Raw genomic sequence first — 6000 nt, 5'->3', positions numbered from 1 at the left:
TTTGGAGGCTAGGAAGTCCAGGATCAAGGTGGAGGTCTGTTGGGCTCCTGGTAAGAACCCTCTTCCTGGCTTGTAGTTAGACACCTTCTTGGTGCGTCCTCACTTAGCAGAGAGAGAGGCAGCAAGCAATCCTGTGTCTCTTTTGATAAGGACACTGATCTCATCAGGAGGGCCCCACCCTCATGACCTAATTATTTCCCAAAGACCCTGTCTCTCCATACCGTCGTATGGGAAATTAGAGTTTCAAACTTGCGAATTTGGGGAGGATGCAAACATGCAGTCTATAGCACTGCATAGTACAACGGTGGCCAAGGAGAGTCCAGCTCTGACCAGGTCATTGCTCCCTTTTCTCCTGGAGAGGAGTTGGAGCGTAGATAGTGGGAGAATTAGGGATGCTTCACACCCCTACTCAAGTCTGGCACTTCTAGGGAGGGAAGAGAGCCAGAACTTATTGCTTCCTTAGACAAGATGGGTGTATGGGGAGAAGGAAGTGGTTAGCCTTTCTGATGCCCCCAAACTTCCCTGGTTCTGCTCTCTTGACATCCACTGGGCCTGATATTAGTGATCCCATGGGCCCCAGCTATGTCGCTGGGCTTCCTAAGGGATGAGATTCATCATCAAATCACACCAGTCCTGCTCCCCCCTGAGGGGGCAATTTTGCCACTGCCCTCACAACCTTCTGAAATGAGTCAAAACAAGATAGTAATTAAATTTATGGCCAAATTATTCCCCAAGCCAAAAATGTACCCTATGCCCCTTCTTTGCCATGTCATCCTATGTATGTAAGTGAGGCTCCCCCCATATTGGTCCCCCCAGTGCCATCTTTGGCATCTTTTCCACTGACATGAAGCCATCAAAATCTCAGGTCATTTGTCATCAAACCTCAGGGACGTGTCCTATAAATCAACTAATAACTATTGAGGAGAGAGATTGGTCTAGAAAACAAACACAAAATAATTATTTAGGGTGTTAAGTCAATAAATTTGAAGCTAAGACAGAGATGAGACTGAAACCCAAGGCCCATAGGTCCAGGTCACAGTGCCACTGCTCAGCTGCTTCCTCTACTCCAGAGCTTCTTACACAACCAGCTCTGTGGCCAGTGGTGAGTGAAATCCTGAGCATCAGCTGTCTCTCAGCTTGTGTGCATGAGGGAGATGTTTGGGAAGACACTCCTTCTGTTATCTCTGTGCAAGCATGGATGTGGTCTGGAAGCTGTGTAGGGGATGGACAGGTGGACAGGACAGCCCGTTCTGGTCTGCAGCGGGGGAGGCACCGCCTGACTAATGCGTTTATTAATCCTGGATGGCCAGCTCACAGGATCCCGAGGGAATCAGGCTCCTACAATCAGTTCAACATTGGGGGAAATGGTGAAAATTTGGGAACAATCAGGTTCCAGCCACTGAGTACATGGTGTCGGCACGCTGTGTGAAGAAACAGAGCACAGAAATCTGCTTTCCTGCATCAGCAGCCTTCATGGAGAAAGTTGTTGCCGTGAATTCCTGAAATGAGAGATATTTAAAACCTCATTTTCATGACCCCAGCAGTGCTGCTTCTAATCCCCCTATGATTTCAAGCAGCTGGGTCAATGGTGTGTTCCAGCCATACGTAGATGCTTGTACAGCCAGAGTCTAACACCGCACAGCTACTTTTTAAAAGATAAGATATCAGGGTCTATCTATAAAAGAAAGTGGCTGACGGGCAGATGGCTGTAATGCCAATACTTAGACTTTTCTCTGCTCTTTGTTCTTTTTACCGATCACAGAGTGACATCCATGAGGAATCACTCGGCGTTAAAACCCACATCCCAGTGCTGCCACAAAATCAGAGAAATCCTTCCCAGAACTGAATGTATCCACCAAGTGGGCTTGCAGTTACTACAAAAGCAATGCGTGTTCCTTGGAAACCTTTTAAACAGAATACAAAATGAAAATGGAATCCTCCCCAACACCCCCAGTCTCCTGACGCAACCATTCCCAATGGTTTTGAATGTTCCCCTCCAGCTCTGCTTGTGCGATATGCAAATTCTCACACACAGAGACAGGGAAACCAGATGTCTGATGAGGAAATTTGTCTTTCAAGATTCCAATAAAACAGTCTGGGACTTTATCCCACATGTGGTGGGAAGTCCATGTTCTTCCAGACTAGTCTGGGAATCAGCCAACCAGGGGGATGGGACCATTTTTCCTGGGCCCCTCTGCCATTTAGCTCATTTTTTTTTACCCACATAATTCAGGGAATGATTGCTTTGTTATTCCAAATACACAAGTGTTTTCTTAATCTCAAGTGCAAAGGATTGAGTCAATTACAGTCTTTAGTTCATGGAATATTAATAGTAGTCCACGCTAGGCCTTCATCTGCCTATCTATCTATCTATCTATCTATCTATCTATCTATCTATCTACCTACCTACCTATCCACCCACTTACCTACTCACCAACCTGCCCATCCACCTGTCTAACCACCTGCCTACTCACCCACCTATCTCTTCAGTCATTCCTGTTTCTCACCAAACATCTCTCCTATTCCTTTTCCCTGTTAGTCAAGCCATCCTGTTGTTTTTTTTCCCACACATCCTGTGTTCTGCATGTATTATTACAACATGCATACTTTCCATCATGCACATGCACTTTTAAATTATGCAAATGGTATTGCTTTAAATATTTCACAGCTCTGCCTCCATTGTTTTCATCACTCACTCCACCTGTCCTAGGCACTTGTGGGATTCACGGGCCTGGTCATTTGTGGACAACTGAGGAATTTTATATATCACATTACTTAGCCTCCTGTCTCCTAAAGATTTCAACCTTGTCTGCTTTTATGGTCCCCTCAACACTCCTCCTTTCTCCCAAGTGCACTCCTACCCACTGTGTATACTATCCTATGTACTTGGGCTCATTAATGCTTCACAAAACAATTGCCCCACCTGGGGCCCTCTTGATCTTGGTGGAAGATGGTGTGGCACATCCAAGCAGCCCTGTTCCTTTGCCCCCTCTCCCAATCTCTGTGTGTGGAAGCGGCTCTCTTAGATATTCATGATCCTACAGATGTTGATGTTGTTGCTTTTATTGAGCAACTTATTAAGAAATAAGTGATTATAAACAAGGATTTTTTTTAGATTTTATTTTTATTTATTTATTCATGAGAGAGAGAGAGAGAGAGAGAGAGAGAGGCAGAGACACAGGTAGAGGGAGAAGCAGGCTCCATGCAGGGAGCCTGATGTGGGACTCGATCCCCGGACTCCAGGATCACGCCCTGGGCTGAAGGCGGTGCTAAACTGCTGAGCCACCTGAGCTGCCCTATAAACAAGTTTTAACATTAAATAAAAATGTTCTTTTCCGTTCCTCTCATAGATAGACATACACTATTTTTCCACAAAAATGAGATCATAGAGTACACGTGTGTTCTGTTTTTTTTTTATGAAACATATTTAGAATTACCAGAAAAGTAACCCAAAACATGTGGCCTTCTGATGGGATACAGAGAGCAGTTCAGTGCTAAAACCATTATCATCACAAATAGAAGTGTCATTAATTACAGATAGAACATCCTTAGGTGAAATTGAGGAAGAAATGCTTAGATATGTGTACAAATACATTTATCATGCCATTAAAGTAGGGGTTTGTTATTGAGACTACTCATCTAAACACCTGTTTATTTGGAGACAATCTTCAAATGAGTGAGAAGCAGGACTCCACCTCATGTCCTGGTAGCCAGGGAGAGGCACCAACTCATGTGGATGCACCTGGAGCTTTGCACTGTGAACTGTCCTGGCTAGAGCAAATGAAAGGCCACCACAGCAATGTCAAGCCAAGCATGGTGGCACTACTGTCCCCAATCATATGTGAGCAGACAGCTCCTGGTGGGATGCTGACTGTGTGCTGCCACTTAGTCTCTTCTGGGTCTGATTCTGCAGCCTTTAATAGAACCTGAGGGTTGCCTGACACCCTTTCATTATGCCAGAATGGATTTCTGATATGAGCACAAGCCTTGGGAATTGGACCATGGAGCAAAAGGCACGTGGCTACCCAAGAGAGAAAATGATGAGAAATAGTTCAGAAATGGGAGTTAATATCTCTGGAATCCAGATCCCAGCGCCCAGACCATGAGCAATAATTCTAGCAAACTTCAGGACTGAACATAAAAAGGTTACATTGAGACTGAAATTTGGAGAAGGAAGTGGAAAAATCGAACCAAATCAGAAGGCAGAGACCTTTTAGGAGAGTAGGATGTTGAGGGTGTGTGCCTCTGTGGAGAGAACTCGGGTGTGAATAAAGGAGAGAAGCTGTAGACTGTTGGAGACTTCCCATGCTCGCCAAGTGGAGGGCATGGATGGTTCAATCCTGACACTGACTACTGGAAGGTCAGATAGGGAGATGAGAAATGCAAGAAAGTGGGAATAGCATCCACCAGACATTTGCTGACATCTCATGAGATAATGAAAGAGAGTCTCTGCTTTGGCTGAATTCTGACTGAGAGTTCATTGTGAAGTGCATGTGATGGAACCTTTGAGAGCACAAATATATGCTCTCTTGAAGTTTCTGGATGTCAAGACTTGAGGAAGTTAGTCTTCAAATTTTCAGGGAAAAGAAGTAGATCTTGTTGGAGGAGTTAATTAAAATGTTGCTCCATCTATTTCCCAGTGCCTACACAGACTTTCTTCTTTGAATGGGTGAGTTTAGTCATGGAAATATAACTTTGCATGAATTATTTTTTTATGTTTTTATTATTTTTAAAAAGGCTTTTATTTATTTATTCATGAGAGACACACAGAGAGAGGCAGAGACACAGGCAGAGGGAGAAGCAGGCTCCATGCAGGCAGCCCAATGTGGGACTCGATCCCAGGACCTGGGATCATGACCTGAGTCAAAAGCAGATGCTCAATCACTGAGCCACCCAGGCATCCCATGCATAAATTATTTTTTTGAATGAATTGCAAAACTGTGTCATTAAATAAGTAGACATAAAATATATTCTATCTTTAGGGAGAAGATAACCAACTAAAATAAGAATGTTTATCATTGGTTCTGAAGGTAGGTGCCATGGTGGCTATGAACAGATCTAGCCAAGCTCTGGGCAGAGTCTCAGTGTCCCCAGCCATGGGACCCCAGCTCGGGGGTTACCTCCCCCCTTCATCCCATCTCCTTTACCCCAAGCATCTAGAAGAGGCCACAGTGTGAGTTCTCAGGTGACTTTGTAGCTATTAGGTAGAACTTGAGACAGAATTGATTGTTGCCAAGCTGAGAGCAAAAATGGAATTGGAGCTGTGGTTGGAGACTGAGGACGAGTCAGGGGAAGGAAAGGGGGTGTCAGAAGTGGGGAGGAAGGTGATGGGCGAGAGGAGGAAGGGTCGGAGGTGGGGTTGTCTTCCCTGGCCAGTGTACCACTAGCTCATGTGCCTCCTTAAGTATCAGTGAGCAACCGTCAATGCCAATTCCCAGCATCAAACACATCAGCGCAGCTCACCCTCACTAGTGAGATGTCTTGCAACACTTGAATACAACATCAGATGAAAAAAGGAGAAAGAAGCCACTTGGACTCTGTGAGTTCTTATTTCAAATGGTCCCTAGACAATGGGAGCTGAGAGCACCTGTGTCAACACGACCTAGTTGTCTGTTCCACCTCTGCCCACGAAAGATCACGTAAACCAAACAAGTAACTTCACTCTGCTTTAGGAACATCCCAAAATCAATTTATCTGAGACAACGCTCCACTCACTTAGATAAATGACTTGTATATAAGCAAGAGTTTACATCTCAAGACTTGCTTCAGAACCCTCGCCCTGCCATCCCACCACCATCAATAATGGGCCACAGGCTTTGCCTACACCCAACTCATTTCCTTTCTTGAAATACCTGCCTTGAACCACCTACACGCAGAGCCCACAGGTTGCAGGTACCCTAACTCGGACTCCCCTTTCCCGTCCAGGCTGTCCACCCTCTCCTGCAGCAAATCCTAATGATCTGTTTTGCTTGATTAGCAAGTTTTTGGTGATATTTTGGG

This window comes from Canis lupus, chromosome 24 (assembly GCF_048164855.1).
Source record: "Canis lupus baileyi chromosome 24, mCanLup2.hap1, whole genome shotgun sequence".
NCBI lineage: Eukaryota > Metazoa > Chordata > Mammalia > Carnivora > Canidae > Canis > Canis lupus.
This window is presented reverse-complemented; position numbering follows the sequence as displayed.